This window comes from Pterocles gutturalis, unplaced genomic scaffold, assembly GCF_000699245.1.
Source record: "Pterocles gutturalis isolate BGI_N339 unplaced genomic scaffold, ASM69924v1 scaffold35800, whole genome shotgun sequence".
NCBI lineage: Eukaryota > Metazoa > Chordata > Aves > Pterocliformes > Pteroclidae > Pterocles > Pterocles gutturalis.
The window spans coordinates 17,438-23,531 of NW_010144534.1; the positions used below are offsets into that span (position 1 = coordinate 17,438).

Consider the following 6,094-nt stretch of genomic DNA (forward strand, 5'->3'; position numbering starts at 1 on the left):
GCATTTGAATCCATAGGAAAAGAAGATTTTGCAAGAGAGCGGTCTTGATTTGCCCAGATGAGAAGTTTTCTAACACATTCCTCCCCCTCCCACCCCCGCCCCCCAGAAAAGCTGGTGCATTTCTGTTTTCTTCCCATCACTTAAACACAAATCCGCAGATCTGCCTTACCATTCCCGCACTCAGAGAGAGATGGGACTTTGCTCAGCGGGGTCCAAGGTCCATCGCGCGCAGCCACACCTATTCCTCCAAGCAACCTGGGCGCAACGCGGCGCCTGCCAGAACCGCGCCGACCGCAGCGTCTGCTGCTGAGCTCAACGGCGCGGTGAAGTCAGATGTACAGAGAGAGCCCCGTTTCCTCTCCGTACCGCTGTGACTTATGTAAAATGCAGTTCCTGAATAGGCACACCGAAATAGAAATTGTTTGCTGCTTAAACGACATCCTGCTCTTGTTTCAGATATTACAGCCAGGCCAGCTCATACCGCCTGGAAATATCTCCGCTTCACATCTCCCTCTCTGCTTTACATCTCTCTCTTTTTTCCCCATGAGCTGCTCAAAGCCTGGGCTGCAGCCTGCACAAATTAAAATACAGCCCATTATACCAGAGAATTACTGAAAACACTTGCTAGGGTCAAAGTCTCCCATTTCAGTAAAATTCCACCCCCAAGAGCTGAAAAACTCATCACTGTGACAGGCTGTGGGATCCTGATTTACAGCTAACCTGAACTTCCCCTGCTCTGCTAGTGTTCCTTCCACCGTGCGTGACTGCAAGAGCACAGGTTGCTATTCCCCGTTTCACCCTTTTCGCCAAAGGATACTGGAAAAGAGGAGCATCAATCCAGGTTAAACCTGAAGAAATCATTGGGACTGGCCCAAGTTAGCTGCTGGCTTGCTAACGCCCATGGGCTCCAGTTCCCTTCAGAAAGATGCAGCAGCAGTTAATTTACCTCTGTTTCAAAAATCCGAGCTCAGCACCTTAGATGTAACCGGCAACCTCGAGAGCAGCACCAGAGCCTCCTTCATGTGCCAGTACATACATAATAATCAGTACATACATAATAAGTCACAAGAGTCAGCTCTCCCAATCTAATAACCTAAAAAGACAGGATTTCCAGCTCTCCAAATGATTCTGGTGGCTTTAAATACACTTCAGTCACTCAACATCCTCCATGCACCATGCAGGCATATTCAGGCAAGCCCTCCCATTCATTCTTCCCCAGTTTTCCCACCCTAAATAGTTTCACCCAGCTGGCTTTCCACGATTTCCACAGTCCTGTCTAAAACAAGCCCAGGTTGAAAACACTGGTCTTGTAAAAAAAAAAAAAAAAAAAAAAATGTACAGTTTGGAATTCTATAACATTGCAAAGGGACCCAGATCATTTGCCGCACCCCACATTGCATCTTTGGCCAGAGCATGCTTTGTCGTTCTGTGATTCATATTCAAGGGGTAGCCTTGTGTTTAATTTCCCATTTTTTACCAGATCAGGATCCCACCTTATACAGCCTTGCACTTCTCAGAGAGGGTGCAGATGGGCACTGAAGTGTGTCTCCCCCAACTGCAGCAGACACACGTTCCTTGGGATATCACCGCAGGGATCCCTCGAACTCTGGGCATGCCTTTGGCTTGGATTTCCTGCCTGAGATTTGACATGCAGATCTGGTTACCTTCCAGAAGTGCAAGAGGCAGGGAGGGTTTGAGAGGGGGAGAGGCCACTCTGACACAAAGCTCCTGCTTGCTCCTTTCCAGCAGCTATCACATGCACAGCTGAGAGGACTTGAACAGATAACGGAGATGCTGAGCTTTATAAATCATGCAACAGGGGAAGGAAGCAGAGGAGGGCAGAGAATACACAGGGCAATTAAAAAACAGAATACAGGAGCTTACAACGTTTGAGGCTTGGATTTGTACTTCTCCTTCTGCTAGCAGCTGGCAAATGTGGAGAAACCAAAATGGAGATGAGGGAAAGAAAGGATTTTGAAACACTCCTAGATCTGTCCAGAGGACTACACTGCTCCTCCCTGTACCCAAAAGGTTTTATGTAGCACAGGTTAAGCTGAAACAAAGGTTTGGAGTCTGGAGATGCAAGGGGAATTTCACTTGGGGTGAAGAATTAAGATGGTAGATGGGTTAAAAATTAAATGACTGCATGATCTGATGTGGTGAAGAGGAAAACAAATAGCATTTCAGTTTCCAACTCTGGGCTTTTTTAAGTGGCAAGATAGGAAACACAGAAAAGTGAACGACTTTAATTTTAAAAGAAAAAATCTCTCCTAAAAGATTGGCCAATAAACCACAACCTTTTAAGAATGATGCACTGACAGAAGCAGCACGAGATATTCCCTGTTAGTTTCAGACAAAAAAACACAGGGGGAATCCAAAAGATGTATTTCCTCCCTGTCCAGGAGTGTGATTCTCTCTCCTGCTTGAGCCATACCCTCTATTCTTTACTGTATTTACTTATTTAATTATTAATAATGGATTGAAGTAGACTCCATCCAGACTTTTGGGGTTTTTTTATTGATTATTATTTTATTTATTTTTAAAATAATCATAAATCTGGCTTGTCCTAGATCAAACACAGCAAGTCCCTGCTATCATCCAGAGTCAGAGATTGCAGTCACAGAGAAGAGAGCCAAGATTTGGGACCCGCGTGACATCCAGTTGCATTTGTAATTGGCACAGCAGCTCCATGTAACCAGTCTGCTTTTGTCACCCCGACACTGAGCTCCAAAAAGAAACTGTGCCTCGCGAATGGTAAGAAAAGGGGAATATTCTGTCTCGGGTGAAGCACTGCTCTGTCACAGACTGATTCCTGGCAAGAAACACCCAGGACAGTCCCACCAGCCAGCACCACCTCCCCAGTGAGGAACGAACCTGGCTCTTTTCCTGGAGATCCAATTCCCAACATTGTCATTTTTTGTAACACTCTTGTTTTCTGTTCCCTCTGGCAACAAGCCGCAGCAGCAGCACCATACCGGGCACATCTCAAGCTCATTTCTCCTGACTGGTTCCAGCAATGGCGGGTGTCAGGATGTGCTGTGCTACACGCCTTTGTTACCCCAAGCAAGCATGTTCAGCAAATTTCAGAAGCTATCTATGGCACTGCCTTTTGAAGGTGGCATTAATTATGATGAAAACAGCTCAAGATGCAAAATAGCATCACTGTTTCCTTTCTTGAAGAAAGCACATGAAATAAATTAACCATTGAGGTTTTGTAGGCTAGAAGGAACTGTTAGGATCTTTTAGCCTGACCCTCTGCATAAGAGAGACATAAATTTCAGCAAAGATTCATCCCTCGTGCCAAGAAACTGAAGGCCACGCTAGAGCATTCCACACCGAAGAACTTTTAAGTCATCATTGCAAGTACAAGTCCAGAGGATCCTGGTTCCCCTGGTGAGCCCCTTCCATAGCCAACTACCTTCCCAGCTTTTAGAAGAAGACCAGCTGTCATCTTCCCTTTCCAGTCTCTTTCCTCTTGTAATTCAACTAATTTTCCACTCCATTTCAGACCAAGCATACCTTAAATGTCTATAATTATCTTTCAAACAAGCACGTAGAAAGGACTGTATAAACAGTCACAAGAGGTACAGAGTAGCTTTATATAGGATGAAACAGGCACAAATGAATTATTTTCCTTTTTTGCACCAACTTTTAAAACTCCCTAAAATTGCTCCTTCTGCCATCCTAAGAGAGACTTACTGCAAAACCAGAGTTTCTTCAGTGCCTGGCAGGAATTTACCCTGTAAGAACTTTTTTCCCTTTTAATTGTTAGAGCCAAGATGAACAAAACAAAATCTACAAACTCACTTTTTTCTTTCTCTGCTTTGAAACTAGTTTGAAAACACATGCAAGTTTTCTTTAAAATAAGCAATTAAGTATAATTACGGAAGTCAAACAGTCAGGCTTCCTCCTTTTCCAGCAAGATATCAAGTATCTCACTTCAGCTTAAGATCTAGAAGGAAAAAAGGATGGTTACATGCCCTTGCTGCAGTTGAAGTGATTTGCTAAGCCCCCAGCCCCCAAGACTATGCCATAACGAGGTGGCTTCATCTACATCCATCCATCCAAGGAGCCCATTGAGCTGTGCCACCAGAGAACTCCTTGGGCTGATGAGCTCTGTCTCTGTGAGGGACCACATAAGCATAACAGAAGTATCGGTGGTGGCTCTTCCACTATGAACAAACACATTCCCACAGTTTGCTCAGGGTCTAGAAGAGTATGGGTGTGTCTCAGAGTCACCTTTGAGTGCAAGACCTCATCCATTCTTCAGACGTTTCGCTGCAGCACAGGAAGACCAGAGATGTTCCTCCAGCACTAGGTAAGAGTCATGTCATGACCTGAAGCTGCAAGCAATGCCTGCCCAGGGTAACACAACCCTGCTATGGGGATTTTAAGCAGTCGTGCACGTAGCCATCCCTCCCACTGCCACGCGCAGCTAACAACACCCTGGTTCCTGCATCGACATGCTCAGAGAAGCCACGCTTGAGACAAAAAAAACAAGAGCACCTTCAAAGCAAACAAACAAAGCAACCAGCTGGGTGTGCACAGCTTGCAAAACCTGCCATCTGATCCAATTGCTCCTCCAGCCGTCTGTGCAGGGGTTCGGTAGCCGGAGGAAGGGCTATGCTCTTTGAGCGAGGCACCCCAAGGCTCAGCTGCAGGCATCGAGGCGTTTAGGAGACAAGCACATGGAGCACAACACATTGCCTACAGCCACAGGGGGTAAAAGCAATGCCAGCACCTACCTCAGCCACCTGGCAAGGTTTATGGCTCTGCCAGAGATCCCTGTGACGGATACCACGTGTTCCCTGCCCTCAGTTTCCCTGCCCTTTCTCATACAGGCTTTCTAGCACACAGATGCTTTCAGGATGACTCAGAAGCAACAGAGTTGGCACAGCTCGAGAACGTGAAACAGCCCCTCCAAGGAGCAGAAAATGCTCCATGCCCCTCAGGACAGATCACAACTGCAAGTGGAGGGCAACAGTAGGGCATGCTTCTGGCTTGGAGCACAGCTGGTCCAAGCCACCCAGACAAGGAGACACCCTGACATGTCAAGGAGCCCCTGCCTCCACTCCCAGCCCTCACGAAGGCAGAAAGGAGACTCTGAGAACTGCCAGGGACACATCCTTGCTCCCAATACAAAGGACTCTGCACAGCTGCTCCTCACTGAGCAGGAGGTCCCAACACTGCAAGTGGAAGATGCTGCTGGGATAGACCTTTCTGAGTTTGGGTGCCATCACCCTTCTGGCCTACCCAGTGACCTCTGCTCTGCCGGGGAAGGAATCGGGTTTTAGAGGACTTTCAGCAAGCAGCTTGGTGTTTCCTAAATGATCCCTGTTTGAAAGCATCATATCATCTCTGCTGGGCCTGTACCACACCTCTTGCGGCAAATACAACCCCAAGCCACAGGCTGAGAGGAGATACCATGTGGTAGCAGCCATGAAAGAAAGTTCATAGGGTCAAAGCTAAAGCACATCTTAGTGTTCTCTTCCATTTTAAAGGCAATAAAGATCATCTGTGTGCTCATTTTCTTGCAGACCTTTTCTTTCCTCTGACTCCAGCAGGCATGCAGCATCACAGCAGAAAGCCCAGCATTAAGGAAAACTAAAGCCTCTTGTTCATCTCTTCCCTTTCCTTGAGAAACCTAATTTGTTCACCACTTGGTCAATTTAAAACACTAGTTCCCTGGGCTAGCCAGCTCTAAAACCATTGACAATTTGGTGTGAGAACAAAACAGAGGATGGGCCAGCTCAACCACAGTCTGGCTGATGCATCAGCTTGACCATGGGCCCCAAGAGCAAGTTCTGCTTCAAACACCCATCTCTTCTTGTCTCAACTTCTAAATCAAGGAGCTGGAGTAAAATCTGTTGTGCAATGCGCAGTTCCAGGTAACAAAACTGAAGCACGCAATAAAGCAAATACAGGACACATGCAGAATGTGAGAGTATCCCTCCCCAGTACGCTCAGCTATCCTAATCCATTAGTTCCATGGAAAGGAAATAAATTTTTCTTCTTCCTTCCCAGACAGACAGCTCTCCCTCATTCATGTTTGTTTTCTAGGGCTTGCTGTCACTCTGCCTGCAAACCTGGCTTC

General features: G+C 46.6%; 1 protein-coding gene across 1 annotated transcript in view; it reads right to left on the minus strand.

The window, feature by feature from the left end:
- Positions 1-6,094, minus strand: part of LOC104470273 (tyrosine-protein kinase SgK223) — a 19,357-nt gene that overhangs the window by 9,696 nt on the left and 3,567 nt on the right.